The sequence below is a fragment of the Delphinapterus leucas genome, chromosome 6 (genome assembly GCF_059928025.1).
Source record: "Delphinapterus leucas isolate spDelLeu-1000000601 "Yukka" chromosome 6, BTC_Dleu_Yukka2, whole genome shotgun sequence".
Lineage (NCBI taxonomy): Eukaryota > Metazoa > Chordata > Mammalia > Artiodactyla > Monodontidae > Delphinapterus > Delphinapterus leucas.
Window position 1 is genome coordinate 116378658 of NC_143134.1, and position 17302 is coordinate 116395959.

Consider the following 17302-nt stretch of genomic DNA (forward strand, 5'->3'; position numbering starts at 1 on the left):
ACCTCCCTCAGTGTTTGGTGGGCACTGGGGGAGGTGGCATGAGAGATTATTTACCTAAGGTCTGTTCGCCAGCTCCACAAAGTCTCATTTTTACGAATAGGCTTATTACAGAGTAGCCTCATATTAAATGTTTTGAATAGATAGGATGAAAATCAATGAGTCAATCAATTTCTGGCTCTTTCCAGGGAAGTCTAAACATAGTAATAGTGACAATACTATATCTCCAAATATTGGTAAAGATTTAATGCAATTCCAATGATACATTTTATAAAACTTGATAAAATAGCGATCTTCATCTGGAAAAACAAATTGGTAAAAAAAATTTTAAGGCAGTGAAATGGCCTCATTCTTCCGGATTCTGTTTGTTTCAGCGAATGTTTGAGTTGCCTGCTCTGTGTAAAAACAACACTTGCCCCTTTGTTGGGGGAATATAAAAATGGATATCTGTTGTGATACATACTCTCATGTAACCTTCTAGCATTCTCTTTATGAGGGAGCCATTTCTGTAGGTTAGGGTATGAATGACAGAGAACTCAAAATAATGAAGACATAAATAAGATTGAAGTTTCTGTCTTATGTGTGAGAAGTCAGGAGGGTAATCAGCTCAGAGTATTGAGCCTACATGGTCAGAGACCCAGGTTCCTTCTGTCTTGTTCCATCGTGAGGTGATCTTGGGGATGGCTTCTAAGACCAAGGTCACTTTATGGCCTGAAATGGCTGCTGGAACTCTGGCTTTTGCATCTATGTTGCAGACTTTGAGGGCCACTTTACAGCAATTGCACATGACACTTCTTGCATCCCATCGGCCTTCTCTTGGTCTTATGGCCACACATGGCAGTAAGGGAAGCTGGGAAATGTAACCTGTATTCAGGGAAACCATATGTCCATCTAAAAACCAGAAGTTCTGTTACTGAAGAAGAAGAGGAGGATGGATATTGGGGACCAGCCTCACCATTACTGGCCCCATTTAACAGATGTGGAGCCTATAAATGGTTGAGCCTCCAAAACTTACTATAAGGCAATAATTTATTAATCCCACATGGCGCTTGGGTAAAAGCAGGAAAACAGATGAATGGAAAAGAAGTCAGTTCATTGGTAACTTACCCAGGAGCTAAATTCATGAGATATCAGGAGTTATACAGAAGCACGGGAAGGAATGATTATTATGTTGGGGCATTTGGATTTCAATGCCGAAAAGAATTGATAAGCTTAACCACTACTGCAGTGGATTCTAGGCGAGTTTGAGGTAAAGGACAAAAAAGTGGAGTTAAAGGTGGGAAGATGTATATTGAATTCTGTAGTAAGATCTAGGAGAGACAGGTTACTGAATCAGGTAGTAGGGGGAATTAGGAGGGAGAACTTTCTTGTCTACTTGGTATCTTTTGGTATGTATAACTCCTGAGTCAGACAAAGGACTTTATTACCAGCATAAGCATCAGTGTGTGTCAGTTTCCCTTCCCCCAAGTCCCACGGAGGTGACACTGTGGGTCCAGATGGATGCTTTGCCTTGTGTCACACCTGAGAGACACAAGCCTGGGGAACCTGCTGCTTTATGGCAGGCAGTGAGCAAGGTCGCCCTTTGTCCCTGAGGGAGACATTATCGCATCTCTCAAGGTTGCTCTCTGCAACACAACCCTGTGAAATGGCCTAGGTAAAGGGTGGTCAGGACCTTGCATTCTTGGCAGTCCCAACAAGAGAGGTTGGAGTGCCAGAGACCGCGGAGGACTGAGTCTCCCAACAGGTGTTGTCAGGATCAAATGGGACGATGCATGGAGAAGCGTGTGCAATGGGAAGCTCTCAGTCAACGCTACCCTGTAGAATGGCTGTGGGCTGTGGAAAGGCAGGCCCAGCCATGGCTCAGGAAGCTGGCAGTCTTTCCACCTGGTGTGCCGTGTTTAGACAAGACTGAAGGTGCAGGGGGGAGGCGGAATGGGAGAGAAAGGCTACTCTCAGTTCCTTGTGCTTAGCTTTTGCCTCTTGTACACATTTCATACCCAGCACATCCCTGGGGCATGTACTCTGCTAGCTCTTGGTAAATTATTTATAATTCTCTTTTTTCTTATGTATAATCAAATGAAGTCTGTTTCTTGAGCTTAATATTTGTGGTTTTCTTAATTAAAAATTGAGTACAGCGAGTCTTTCTTAAGAAATAGTGTATTTTTTGTTTATACGTATATTTAGCAAAATCCTTGACAATTGGTTCCAAACTAATGAAATTTTAAACCTAGATGATGTATAAAAGTATTATAAAAATGTGGAGCTAAAAGACATTTGAAGATTAGCTCGACTTTCTAGTTTTATACAGGAGGAAATAGGCAAAAGAAGTGAAGACGTTAACTAAAGAGTGGTCACCGTTGATGAGTGATGGAGATGGTGTTGGACCTTAGCTTTGAATCCACCAGGGTGAATGGAGAGGGGACCAAGGGGAGCCCATCTGCACTATTTTTGGATAAATGTCAGGCCAGGTCTCATCTGTCCTCATTCAAGAATGAACGAATAGACAGATTAAACTAGAGAGGACCCACTGAAAAGATCCAGCAGTATAAAGGGAAATAAACAAGGGTGCAAAAAATAGAGAAGATCAGGCTTTGGGAAAGAAGTTTCCAAACTTTTACTCAGTAAACTGAAGTAAATTTCAAACATCATCTTCTTTGTCCTCTCAGAGAAGTTATAGGTGCTATGGAAGACGAAATGATGAGTCAACAGACTGAGGTGAAGCAGGAGCTTGTGGACTTAAAGAACGTGGGGCAATAAATCACACATGCTAGCACTGAAATTAGTGGCACTGCAGAAATTCAAGGTGTCAGGAGGAGGACAAACTGCCAATTTCACGAGGGACTGGAAAGCAACAGAGGAGACCACAGACGTGGATGATGGACCAGACTGGAGACCAGAGCAAATCCTCAATTTTCCCGAACCGAAGAAGGACCTGAATCCGTAAATTATAAGGGCTCATCATGAACCAGGCAAAAGTAACAAAATTATCTAACACTTCACATATCCAGGTGAAGTTTTTTTGTTTTTTGTTTTTGTTTTAATTTCAAGGATAGTGAGAGGATACCATTAGCATTCTGGTAGAAGGAACCTTTAAATCCAAGAAAAAAAAAACTAAGCTAGGCTCAGGCTTGTCTGCAGCACAGGTGCCAGAGGCAGTGGAGCAGTACTCATCGAGTTTTGAGGGAAGGGTTGTGACCCAAGAATTTCATACTCAGCCAAGTTTTATTTCACATTTGATGGCAACAGAAATTCATTTCAGTCTTACAAGGACACACCTTGAGTGTAGCTTTTGCCACACCCACGCACCATTCCTGGGGGGAAAAATCACTGGAAGCCATGCTCCAGTAACAGAGAGATGAGTCAGAATGAAAGCCCATGAATGGACAAGTCAGAGTAGGAAAGGATTGGCAGTCAGAGTGGAACCATTCAAATATAAAGTTATTTCTAAATAATTGTGATTATGATTATAAAATAGAATACAAATGAACTGATTATTAAAAGAAGATATAACATTAAACCTTAATTAACAGAAAAAGCAGGAATAAAATTCCTGCTCAAACCAGAGATCATGCATGTGAACACAGTCTGTACTCTAAAGAACTGTACAAATGTGAGGGATGGAAAGATCTCCAGACTTTTTATATATGTCTGTTTCAAAGTTGGGTTGATAGACCCTTTTATTCTTTCTCTCCTGTCATGAGTCAGGTGTTGGGATTGGCATAGTCCATAAGCACGTTCTTTTTATCAGTGCGTTAGCCTCTTGTTGGGGTGTTTATGTTGGAAATAGTATTTCATTGCAAGTAGACACAGTATGCTATTCGGAGTCAGAAGACCTGGGTTCCTGCTCTGATTCACCTTAGTTTTGTGAGCTTGAAAGAAGCACTGATTTCAATCTCCTTTAAAAGTGATCGTAATACTTACTTTGTGATATCTTACTGACCAGCATGGCTAAAATGAAAAAAATATATATATACTGTATCAAGTGCTGGCCAAGGTGCCGAGCAGCCAGAATGCTGGTAGGAGTGTGAATTGGTTTAGCCACTTTGGAAAACTGTTTGGCATCATCTACCAAAACTGAACATGTACTCACCTTATGACCCAGCAGTTCTGCTCTTGGGCATCAACCCAACAGGAAGGCATGCAAATGTGTTACCAAATGGCATCGCTCAAGAGTGTTATAGCAGCACCACCTGTGATAGCCCAGACTGGAAACAATGCCAGTGTCCATCAGCAGCAGAGTGGACAGATGCAGGGTCAACTCCCACAGTGGGAAACTGTGATCAGTATGAGTTCGTGAACAACCATGAAAAATGAAAAATCAGGATGAATTTCACAAACATAATGTTCATTCAGGCACAAAAGGTTGTGTACTGTATGGCTCCATTTGTATAAAGTTTAAACGGACAGAAGTAATCTCTGCTGTTAGAAAGCAGAGTGGTGACCACCCTTGGGAGGCAGGTAAAGATCGAAGGGGGTGCGGTGGGTGGTGGGGGGCTCATGATGTTCCTCCATCTGGGTGCTGTTACACGGGTATGTTCACTTTGCGGGAATCCTTTGACCTGTGCGCTGGTACTGTATTATTGTATGCATTCTTCTGCACATATACTGTACTTCCACGTAAAGTTTATTTAAAACTCTGTCAAAGGAAGCATAGCAGTCACATTGCTCTCACTGAAATTATTATTAATAATGAGAAGGAAAGTTTTTTGTATTATAGAATAAAATAATTTAACATATTTCATCTTTATCTCTTCCTTCAATTGTTTGCATTTGTTTTGTAACATATAGAACGTGTCGGTACTTTAGAACATATATTTAATTTACGAATAAACATATGTATGTTAGAGGTGCTTGCTTAATGTTTTTTCAGCTGTTGGAAGTGAAGGATCTGAAAGTTTGATGAGCTGTGACTCAAAGTCACAACAAAAGGGGGCAGCCCGAGCCGGGCCTGGCTGCGGGAAGCAGGTGGCGAGTGAGGGCCTCAGTCAGTTCGGTGGGCGGCCTGTGTTTGGGTTGGTTTCTTGCTGCTGGAGTGCGAAGTGTGCGCCAGGGGAGGGTGGAGAGGGAGGCAGGGCCTGGCCTCTTAGCGCCTTGGGTTCCTGTGGGGAGGGGCTGCGAGGCAGCTCTGGAAGCGGGTGAGCAGAAGAAAGGAGCCAGCAGAGGTGGCCAGAGAGGCTGAGGAGACAGGAGGAGGAGCATGAGGTCATTGTTTGAGGCTGCTGTTGAGTTTCCAGAAAGAGGGACTGGTGAGCCGTGTTGGAGGCTGCCTGAGCCTCAGCCGTTAGGCGGTCCTGCTGACCCGAAGCCGGGTGGGCTGTTGCCGTGGGTGGTGGGGAGGAAGCAGCCTGGAGTTCAAGGGCCGAAGCTCTTTGGAAGACTGGGAGAACTGCGGATGTTCTCAGGCCGAGAGAGTGGCGGAGACTGAGGTGCGAGGGGGGTGCCGGCCCTGGGTCTCTGGTGGACGCCTCTTCCTCAGAGGTGGGAGTGGGGGGTCAGGAGTAGACGCAGAAACATTTAGGTTAAAGGAAGGACCCGAAGGAGCCAAAGGCAACTTTCCGCAGTGAAGGAGGTCATGAAGCCGCCCACCTGGCTGTGGGGGGCAGAGGGAGGGGGCGCTTTGGAGGAAGGAAAACAAACCAGCCCCGGGGCCCTCTGCAGGTGCCGGGTGCAGGATGCTTGTCTGTGCCAGTGGGCGGCTGAGAGGCTGCCCCCGTGCTAGGTGGGCTGGGCATTGCCTCCCTGGCCTGCACTCTGAGGCAGGGGTCCCCAGGCGGACCCTCCCATGCTTACCACAGCATGTATCCAAAGCATGGTGGGAAAGGAGAAGAGTGACCGAAGAAGTTGAAGTTAATTCCGGTGATTTTAGGACAGGCTCTGCTACCTGATAGGCTAATGATATCACATATTGATCTATGGGGAAGGTTTTTGACATTTCAAAGAACAGATTCAAATCAGATCTTCTAGCACTATAGTTGGTCTGACCTTGCTGAGCCTTGAGAAACAAGTCTTACCGTCTGGAACACTGTGTAAATGGAATTATCCCCCCTACTTTTTACAGCGGCTACTGTTTGGAAAGAGACGTGCTGGGATGGTTTATCCTATTGGCCTGGGATTATGAAGCCCAACATGTGTTCCTGGTAAGTGGGTTCACTGACCCTAGTGACCTGTGCCCTCTTGAGCAGAGAGCCAGGCTGTGGCACCCAGAGGTGCAGCTGGTACGGGTGAGCCGGGTCCTGTTGCAGTCAGAGGAACCTGCTATCAGCAAGTCTGCAGGGTTGAGGAGGGCACAGGGGCTTTCGGGACATCAGGCATCCTCAGTGAGCCACACACACAGGGTGTTTTAGGGGCTTCTTCTCGCCAGATGAATTAAGCTCTGGGGTTTTCACCACTGGTTCTTGTATCAAGGGTTTTTTCCTTTCTTTCTCTCTCTGCCTCCTCCTCGTGCAAGAACACTTGTTGCCACCCTGTTTTGCTGTCATCCTTTTGCTCCTGTTGCTCAGAAGACAAACATTCTGTATCGGCCTCCCAGCAGTTGGGGTGACTTGGGCGACCTCCTTTCTCTCAAGCTCAGTCAGGTCCTTGTACCTCCCCACAAGCCCCTCCCCTCTCTCAGTTCAGCTTCCCTCCTCACTTTTGGCTGTCCTTGCTTCAGACCCTTCATCAGAGAGGGCCGGCTCATTGTGTGAGTTACGCTTGGCCCTGGGAGGATGGGTGAAGGAATATGAAGATATAAAGAATCTTATAAGATTCAAGCAATAAGACTTGATCATCATCTTCAAGAGACTCTATAATCTACTCGTCAACCCCCTGCCTCCCTCTCCCCTCCCCCCCCCACACCCCCAATTCTTGTTCCCTGAGATTCTGCCCACCCCATCGGTCACCTCTTCCAAGAATGCTTTTCTGCACTCCCCAACTCACTGGAGCTCTCCTCCTTTTAAACTGTCCTGACACTCGTTTCAACCCCCTCTCATGGCCCTGGCCACGATCTGCATTGCATTGTGCTTTTTTGATGTCCCCTGTACCTCCTGCCTTAGCTCCTTGACTAGACTTCAAGGTCTCTTAAGTCAGGGATTGTGTCTTGCTCATTATTGTATTCTGTGCAGTGCCTTGCTCAATGCCTTATACATAGTAGGTGCTCCATAAATTTTACTAAACTGGAACCAACATGGACTCTCTCATGGCTCCCAGCATCCATCCCCTTTGCAGCCATGGTCCTCAAGTCTTGAGATACCGTAAGATAATAGGGGAAGAGGCAGCGAGTATTTGCCTAGAAGAATCCTAGGAGATTTTATTCAGGTAGGAGCAGTCACAAAAATGCTAAAAGCTGAAATATTACAATATTTTTCAGATTCTTCTAGTAGCCTTACCCTTCTGTCAACCTATTTTCACAAAGAGGCAGAAGGTAAAGTTTCTGATGCTTTCCTGCCAGGGCCCCAGTCTTCCTTCCTTGATATTGCATGATTAACTACAATACAAGTAATTCATATAGTGCTTAGGAAAAGCAAGTTCCCTGAAACTTACGTATCAGAGGGATTGGTTCCCCTTAGGAGGATGCTGGAAATAACTGTTGGTTTAAAGGTAAGAGCATATGAGAAAACTGAGACTCAGAGATAAGTAATTTCCCTGTGATCACACAGCAAATAAGTGTCAGAGTTGATATTTGACTCTAGGTCAATCTAGTTCTAGAAATGCAGTTCCTCTCCTCTGTCTGTGCTTTTGAGGCTGCTTAGAACTGGATTCCATGAGAGGGGCTGCAGCTGCCCACTTGCTTCCTATGCCCTCTGAGGGACTGCCCGATCTTGCCAATCCCAGGGGATCTGGGCGGAATTGCTCCCTGTCCATGAAGCTGGGAGAGGACTGCATCTCCCCCATCATCACTAGGGGACCAAAGAGCAGAGGGTCTCCTCCCCATTTCTCAGCAGGAAGATCACAGTTTGCCACCTCATTTCACTTGGGTCCCCTTGAACAGAGGCTGTCAGGTCGTACAGGGCCTCAGGCTTGTCACTGCCACAGAAGCTCGAGCGGTCTGCCATGAACAGGGGCTGTGTGAACCTGCACCCTTCAGCAGGCAAAGACACATGACGGCTTTGTGGGATCTTAGCTGGAGAAAGAGGGAAGCCAGGCTTCACACTTGGAGCAGTGGTTCCTTTGAGGCAGGACGGAAGGAGAGGATGTGTAAGAACTTTACAAGGAGAGAGCTCCTAGGGGGACGCATTTAAAGGGTACCAGAGGCTTGCTGGAACTAAAACACATGGCTTTTGAATTTAAAAATCAATTTAAGAACTGAAATTGTTGGTTTGGAAGGTCAAGTAGAAGAAATGCCTCACAACCCAGAACAATAATAAAAAGAAATGGAAATAATGAATTAAAATGTGAGACACTGTCCATGAGGGAAGGCCTTGGAGACTTTATCCAGGGGACCTGCCATGGAGTCATGGGAGTTCCAGAAGGAGAAAAAGGAATAGATGGAGGAGTAATAGGAAAACAATAAAAGAAAATGTCACTGAATTGAAGACAGATTTGATTCTTCAGATTAAATGGATCCATTCATCCCATGCAAAGCCCAACACTTAGACCTACTTTCTAGTAAAATTCCTAAACTCCAAGAAGAAAGAGAAAAATCTTAAAGTTTTGTAGGAAGAAAGAACAAGCTGTTTTCAAAGGAGAGAGAATTAGGCTCTCATTGGGCCTCCCATATGCAGCCCTGGAGGCCGGAAGATGGTGGTCCGGGGTCTCCAGACTGTTGGAGAGAGGGGGCCGCAGCCCCCGCTGAGCCAGCCGAGATGTCACTCCTGGTCATTGCGAAAGAAAGACATTTCACATGCGTGAGGACATAAAGCATACGTCATCTGGTAGGTGTGCCTGAGGAAAACGCCCATTGAAGTTCTCTAACCAAAGGACAGTTAGAGCAGAGATTCTGGGGTGGGGGACATGGAGAGTGCAGGAAGCGGTGAGCTGTGGTGCACCCTTTAGTGCACAGAGATTAATCTCATTGGATATAGCTACTGTGAGTTAGAATTTTTATTGTGTGTTATTAAGAACTTTTAAAACAGAGGAGAACTGTATGGGAAAACATAACAGGCTGAAAATAAAAATTCTAAACCATCTCTGTAAAACCCAAGGCTTTGGGAGAAAGAATGGGAGAGTGGGGAAATGAGTGTTCCACTTTTAAGAGACTTAAATAAACATAGGGCAAATAAAACATAAAGGCATTGTTATTTATGTGTATTACAAAAAAGAGAAATAAAGGTTCAATTTTGACTTTTGGGAATCAGAAGGTATGTATTGGTTAGGAATAGATTTTGTTGCATGTAGTGGATAACCCCAGAATAACAATGGCTTAAACATATAAGTGTTTATATCATTTTATGAAAAAGTAAAGAGGTTGGTGTGGTGGAATCAAAGTCATCACAGAGCCGCCAGGTTCTATATCTTGCTGCTCTTCCAGCCATAGCAGATTGCTGCCTGACTCAAGATGGCTGCTTGAGCTCCAGTCGTCACATCTGCATTCCAGAAGCCAGAAGGAGAAAGGGGAGAAGAAGGGTGTGCCCTTTCCCTTTCAGATACTTCTCAGAAGTCTCACACAGCACTAACATTTACATCTCACCGAGTGGAGCTTAGCCACACTGAGCAGCAAGGGAGCATGGAGTGTGCTTAGCTAAAAATAGTTTTCTTGCTGAAGAAGAAAAGGAGAAAGAAAGAAGTCGGAAATCTCTGCCTCAAAAGATCATCACTAGCAGAATGAAAATAAAAACAATAGTTTTCTTTTTTACCTTTTTAAGTGGCAAAATGTTACAAAGATTGATAAAATCCAATGTTAGCAAGTGATTGGGGGAAATGAGTGCTCCCTTACATTGCTGTTGGGAGTATGAATTGTTCCAACTTTGGGGGACTATAATTGAAAATATTTAATGAGTATTAAATATCCATATCTGTCAACCCAGCAGCAATTCCTGCAGAAATAAAGCACCAATGCAAAAAGCAGTGCAAAGCTGTTTTCTGAGCCACTGTTTGTAGTGGCAAAAAAGTGGAAGGAATGGGAGCCCCCATCAGCCATGTATTAGGCAGTTATTGAAAAGGATCCAGCTCTCTCTACCTTGACATGAGGGAAGCCCATGACACATCGTTAGGTTTAAAAAACAAATTGCAGAATAATGTCTCCAGCAGTGGTTGCAGACTGGTGGCCAGTAATAGTGTGTGCCAGGCGAGTGCTAAGTGCTTTACATTATTCTCTTCTCACAGTGAACTTACAAAGAAGGGACTGTTGGATTGCCTCTTTTCAGAGGAGGAATTTGAAGCACAGAGACTAAGTGACTTTCTTAACGGTGACCTAGCCAATAGGCACTGGGCCCAGGATGTTACCAGGTCTCCATAATCTGAGCTCTTACTAACTCTGCTACTCTACCCAAGGAGCACTGTCCAGTCTCTCTCTCAGATGCCTTGTATGGCCAGTTCAGTGCTTTCCAAATGTTCAAAATGGAAAGCTTTAAGTGGCGTAGTTGGCCACAGGCCCCATCTGTCCTTATTCTGTTACACCTGTAGCTTCACCATGACATGATCTGCTGGGCCCCCCAGGCGTTTGAGGGTACAACCTTGGGTTCTGGTCTAGTCCCACTTGTTTACAGGTATTTATGTTGCTTGGCACAAAGGCTTGGAGGAGTGTACTCCTGGCTGCCCACTGTGATTGCCTTAGGTGGGTGGAAGGGGGTCGGCATTGGGGGAGGGTGGTTTCATGGCTTTTTATTTGTATACCCCTCTTGGGTTTGCCTTATAGCGACAAAGATATGTTGCTTTTGTAGTTTAAATAGGAAGTCCGATAAAGTATAATTTAGAATGATGAAATATCAAGAAACAACCCAGATAAATTGCTACACCTTCCTTTTTGTCATTTGTTTCTTTTGAGATTGCCTTTATAAACGTCTGTAAGCAAGGAGACTTGAGTTTTCTTTTTTATAAGACGAAGTTTTGGGACTTCCCTGGCAGTCCAGTGGTTAAGACTCCATGCTTCCTCTGCCGGGGGCCCAGGTTTGATCCCTGGTCGGGGAACTAAGGTCCTGCATGCTGCGTGGCACGGCCAAAAAAAAAAAAAGATGAAGGTTTAGGCTGTCAGTTGTATTAGCATTGACATCTCACTCTTGAACCGCACATAAATAGGCATCAGCAGTGGTCCTCCCTGATCAGGAGAAAGGCTCTGCCCCATCGTAACCTCAGAGTCAGAGATGGGAAGCATGTGGAGTGGGGTTGCTCAGAAAAGGGTTTGTGAGCTGCAGAAGCCGTGGGCCGCTCCTGATGCTGCCTGTGTGACCCTCTCGCTGGAAATCTTGGGGAGGCAGCCGAGCGTGGCCACAGCTGTGACCGTCCAGGGAGGACCAACATAACTCAAGACAAATAGGACGAGTGCTAAGGAGAAGTCTGAGTGCTCTAAAAGCCAGTAGGAGAAGGACACAACATAGTCAGGCGTCACAGAAGGGGTCCCAGAGGAAGTGGCATTGAAAATGAGGCTGGAAAAGGGAAGGAAGGAGCGGGGAGGAGAGAAGGGACGAGGATGGTTCCAGGGAGAAAACCAGCCCCTGAGCACACCTGGCTGCGGGGGACAGTACAGTGGGCGTGGCCACCAGCTGCTCTAGCGCCCTTCTGGCACCTGTTGTAGTCTGCAAGTCTCTCCTTCCTTGGCTGGAAGCCACTTCCAAGCGGCTGGGTTGGGGAGGGGCCTGCAGAGGGATGCACCGCCCCCTCTTCCCCAGGGTAGGGCCTGTGACTCTCAGTGGGTTGGGTACCTCTCAGCCCCCTTCCTTGCCTTACACCAGCTTCCCTCAGTGACCTTGCCTACCGACCCTCTACTGCGACGACCACGGCCTTGACCACCTGGGATCAGGGCTGGAGGGATTGTTAAGGCAAGTCCCACCCACTTTTCACTGAGGCCCCTCCTGGGTGGCAGCTTCTACCTGAGCTGAACCTGAGCCCAGAGCGTTGCTACTTCCCCTGCCCCCACCCCAGGAGTTTGCATCACTTCTCCCTGCATCCCCCCCACCCCAGTCCTGCAGGGGTGCTCTCCTTGAAGTCCCTTTGTGCAGTCCATGTGCCTGGGGGTGCTGATGGGCCGCTTAAGCATCGCCGTCTTGCCCTGAACTTGCCCCTTCCTATAGTAGGCTGGGGGAGTGGTTCATTCATTTTTACTGAGAACACAGCAGAGTGCTGGGTACTGTGTTGGGAACTGGGAATAAAATAATATTTGAGCACTTACCCCATGCCAGGCGCTGTGATCAACACTCCACAGAGGTGGCCTCAGTTCAGGAACTTAATGCAAATAAAACGCTTAGACAGCCGCCTGGTGCCCATCACCACTCCCGAGTGCAAGCTGGTGCTATTAGTTGTCCTTGCCATAACCACACGAGGGGAGGACAGTCCTGTATCTCCACGCAGAAACTCAAGTTTAGAGGGGCACTTGCCTGCTGTCACATAGGACTCAAACCCGGAGCTCTCCGAGGGTGAATGAGTAGGTGTGACTGTCACCTTCCAGAGCTCATGGTCTAGCAGGGAGATGCCCGGCAAGAGCACTTTCTTGTCAGAGTGACAGGTGCTACAGTGGGCTGAGTGAGGGCACACAGAAGAGGGGCCAAAGGATGGGGGAGAGGGGAAGACTATTCCAGGCAGAGTCCTTGCTGAGATCAACGTCACTTCCTCATCACCCGTGGGATGTCTGTTTCCTCTGGGCTTTGGCGAGGAGGCTCCAGTTTGGTGGTCTGTGCACGTGCTCAGTTAGCGGTTAATCATTTGAGGGCCCGGATATGGCTGCCCCTCCCAGCCAGACTCCTGGGACCTCGTCCTCCAGGCACTCCCATTGGGGAAGACCCCTCCACCTGCAACCACTGTGTGACCTGAGGTCCTGTCACTCTGAACCCCCAAACTTCTTGGGGACACACGTGCACATGGCCTGGGTTATGGCTCTGTGTTGCCCACCCCGCCTCTCACTCCATTTCTGTGAGTACCTTCAGCTGCCCCATAGAACTGCTCTGTTGCAGTTAACACAAAGGAATGAAATGTCATTATAGAACTGTGATTGAAGATCCAAGCTAAATAAATCCCACCATGACCATGCTACCCCAACAAATCAAACTGTTTATGTTGCGCATTTCCTCTCCAGTCCCTGTCCACAGGGCAGATAGGTTTTTATACAGTTGTTGTGTGTCTTGCCTCTTTTTTATTGCTACCTTGAGGGGATTGGAAATGAGATTGATCAGTTAGGAGATGGCCACCAGGTGGCGCCAGAGCACCAGACATCCGACTCCAACCTCCTACATCTGATCCCTGCCGGTGGGAGCATCCCTCAAGTGCTTGTCTCTGGAAATTCACTTTCAGTTTTCCCTGCAAATGCTGTGTTGCTCACAATAAGTGTTCCATAGTTATTTTAGAAGAAATCAAACAATACTGAAGTGTACAAAAAGTAGAATGTAAAAGTGCCGTACAATGGCACCTGTAAGAAGCATTGACGTTAAGACTTGAGTACATATACTTCTAGACTTTTGTGAGTGTTCACATGTATACACAAATATTTCAAAACGTGTCCAGATGTCGTTTTCTCAGTGAGCACTTCTCAGACCACTGCCCCCATTTAAAATTGTAACCCCTCCCCCTCCCCACTCTGCCTATACCCTTTCTCTGCTTTACTTTTTTCTCTTATCACCAGCTTATAGACCATATATTTTACCAAATGCTTTATTTATTGTCCGTTTCCCCCACTAGAATGTACTGGGGGATTTCTGGCTTTTTCGTCACTGCTTTATGCCCAGCACCTAGAATAGTACCTGACACATACTAGACTTTTGGTAACTTTTTGTTGAATGAATGAACAAATGAATAAGAGTGAATATGTCCTGAATCTGTGGACATCTTTCTCCGTCTGTAAATACTGATCTACCTGCCCAAGGCCACTCTGCAGAGAGTGAGCCAGAACTCCTGGGGGGCTTCTTTCTGTATTAAGAGAACTTCATCATCTCATGTGGCATTTCAGAACCCTGTCCTGTTTACTGACTGACTTTCACTTCTTTCATGATGTCTTTTCCTATACAGAAGTTTTAATTTTTCACATAGTTAAATCTGCCAATAGTTTCCTTTGTTTTCTAGCTTTTGTATCACCCTAGAGAAGACTTCACCCTGGGACAATAAAAAAGAATAATGACTTGTGTTTCCTTTGTTTTTTTTTCTTAGAGCTTTATTTATTTATTTTTTAAAATTTATTTATTTGGCTGCATTGGGTCTTAGTTTTGGCACGTGGGATCTTCGTTGGGGCATGTGGGATCTTTCGTTGTAGTGCATGGGCTCTTCGCTGAGGCACGTGGGCTCTCTAGTTGCGGCGTGCAGGCTTAGTTGCCCTGGGGCATGTGGGATCTTAGTTCCCTGACCAGGGATCAAACCCACGTCCCCTGCGTTGGAAGGTGGATTCTTAACCACTGGACCACCAGGGAAGTCCCTCCTTTGGTATTTTTATGGCAGTTTTTTGGTTTGGTTAAATCTTTATCAAAGATTTATTCTTACAAATGATACTGGGTAAAATTTAAAATAAATCCTCCCTCAAGTGAATAGAAAATTGTTTCATCAACATTTATTGAATAATCCATTCTTCCCACCGTTTGAAATGCCATCTTGATCAGATATTAATCCTCAGCTATACTTGATCCTATTTTTCTGGACTGTGTTCTGTCCTGCTGACCATTTATCATCAACTGCGGCTTCCTGAAAGGACAGGTGCCGTCTCATTACACTTCTTTTTTGAAAACTTCTTAGCTATTTTTAATTACTCTTCCAGACAAAGTTTTAAATCAACCTGTTGAATTCCGAAATGAATCCTCTTAGGATTTAGAGTGAATTTGCATTTTATTTATAGATCAGTTGGGGAGAACTGATGTCTTTACAATATCATCTCCATATTCAGAAGGAGTGAAATGTCTCTCCTTTGATTTGTCTTCTTTTTTTGTCTATAAGTAAAGTTTAATAATTTGCTTCAAATGATTTTTGTACATTTCTTTTACAGTTTACTTCTATGCATTTTTTTTCTTTACTTAGTAGGCTCTTACATTTTCGAACTGGCTATTGTTTGGATAGAGGAAACAGTTGATTTTATGGCCAGATGTCTAACACTCAGAGCTTTCTTCTCTATCCGATTCCATCTGCTTCAAATCTTCTAGGAATTCTTAATTTTTGGTTTGTTGTTGTCATCATTCCCTGTACTTCAACATTGCAACAGAGTTCTCAGTCTTCTTATTTTTCATTTCAACACGATTAGAAGAGGGGAAAGCATATGTGTCGACCTAGTTCATTGTCTTGAAACCAAAATCTATTCATATAGTTTGATGTGAAGATGTCGTGTTCTACGTGGCCTTTGGCACCCTCCCACCCCTCGCGCTGCCGTATTCGCCACGGAATGTGGGATGGCACTGGGACACAGCCTACAACTCAGTGGGTGTTTCCCTTAAACCCACGCTCACCCGGCTCACCCCGTGGGGCACGCCCTCTGCTCCTCGTCGGCTTTGTCCTGCTGCTGCCGCTGCTTCTGCTCCCCTTCTGCAGCCCGGCCTTGCCCACCCTGCCTTACTCTCTAGAGACAGCGTCCTTCCTAATTTGGTGGGAAGGGCCAGGCTGTACATGGTGGGTCAGGACTCAGTGGTACTTGTCAGGAAGGCCCAAGAGTGTGGGTGTCCTGTCCCGCCCACCTCCTCTTCACCTCGAGGTTTCTGTAGCACCTGGTCACAGGAGGGGCAGCAGCAGAGGAGGGTAAAGGACCCTCACTGTGAGCCAGCCCGTGGCTGTCACCCGCTCCAGGGCTCTCTGGTCAACACTGGTTGAAGCAAGTGATGGCCTCCTAGCCCACTGGGGCCGCCCCCGCCCCCGCGCTTGCTCCGTATTGTGTGTCCTTGCCTTCCTCTGGCAGCGACAGTGCCCAGGGCCGTGCATGCCAGGCGCACACTCGGGTGCAGGTGGGAGTCAGAGCCGGCTGAGCCCAAGCAGGGGCCTTGTCCACCCTGTGGGTCTCAGAGCAACAGTGGGGAGAGGAGGGGGCCCTGAACAGGCGTGTCACCTGTGACACCTGATGATGCTCCTGACGGATGCGGTCCAGGCAATGACCTGGGCCGCCACCAGTCACACCAGTACTTCCTCTGCCCTTGGCAGGGACTAGGAGGGAGGGAGGGACCCTCTGCTCCTTATAGGAAACTGCCTTCCGTTCGATCCTCTGTCTACTGTAGACGGTGTGTGTTTGGCCCACACATAATAGGCGTACAATGCCCGAACCTCAACACCCCAGAGCACAGCCCTCGACTCGGGGTTTGTGTGGGAAATGGTGAGTCCCAGGCATCAGGCCTGGCGGTGGAGCTTGTGTGTGTGTATTGAGGGGTTGTGAGGGTGTAGGATCCCTTTTTAAATTTAACTTTTTATTTTGAAATAACTTTAGACTCACAGAAATTTGCCAAACCGCGCATAGCATTTACACATACCATTCACCCAGCTTCCCTGTTGACTCACGTAACCGCAGTGTGGTTATCAAATTAACCTGGGTGAGTTAGTTTAGGTATGACACTATGAACTAAGCTAGCAGCCTTTTCCAGATGTCACCAGTTCCCCTGCTCCAGGGTTCAGCCCAGGATCCCTCCCTGCATCGAGTTGTTGAGTCTCATCAGTGTCCTCCAGGCTGTGACACTCCCCAGTCTGCCCAGAGGATCACACCAGGTCCTTGCTGGATGAAATTCATGGCCTGGCTTTTGTGCTTCTGCTTCACCTACGTGTAGAGTCAAAGCGTCTCATCTGAGAGACTTTGCCGGGCCCCCAGGTACCGTCCTAGGTGCCCACGGCACTCTTGCTGCCAGATCCCAGGGCTGTCCCCAGCTCCACCCTGAAGGGTTCTGCGGTGTCTCAGGCCGCTGGCTGAATACTTTCTCCTCTTCCCGCTGCCGGCTTCTGTATAATAAGGTCACTACTCAGGCGGAGTCGTCTTCTGTTATCCATCAGGGTATTTCTCCGGCTTCCTTCTGGAGGAAGATCTGGGATGCAGCCTGTTTTCCTCCAGCTGGGTATATATGCTCTGCATACAGGAAAATTCACTCTTTGTGTGCGTCCTGCAAGTTTTTGGTTTATGTTTTCAAAGGATCACTCTGTTTGTGTTGAGAATAAACCATGAGGAGGCAGGGGTGTGGCAGGGACACTGTTTAGGAGGCCGTCCTGCTGTGCAGAGGCTCGGGTCAGTTTGGAGGTGGTGAGACGTGGTGTGTCCCCCAGAGAGGGCTTATCCCTGCCGGTGGCTGCCCATGAGGAC

The 17302-nt window shown here is 46.8% G+C and overlaps 1 protein-coding gene across 9 annotated transcripts in view; it reads left to right on the forward strand.

Moving 5' to 3' along the window:
- Window positions 1-17302, forward strand: part of RALGPS1 (Ral GEF with PH domain and SH3 binding motif 1) — a 289275-nt gene that overhangs the window by 13376 nt on the left and 258597 nt on the right. For 7 of the 9 annotated variants that reach the window (XM_089913759.1, XM_089913762.1, XM_089913760.1 and 4 more), the window contains one exon: window positions 6056-6134. The exons of the other annotated variants lie outside the window; for them this stretch is intronic. The gene's annotated coding sequence lies outside the window, so the exon portion shown is untranslated. The remainder of the gene's footprint in view (window positions 1-6055; window positions 6135-17302) is intronic. 9 annotated transcript variants of the gene reach the window in all.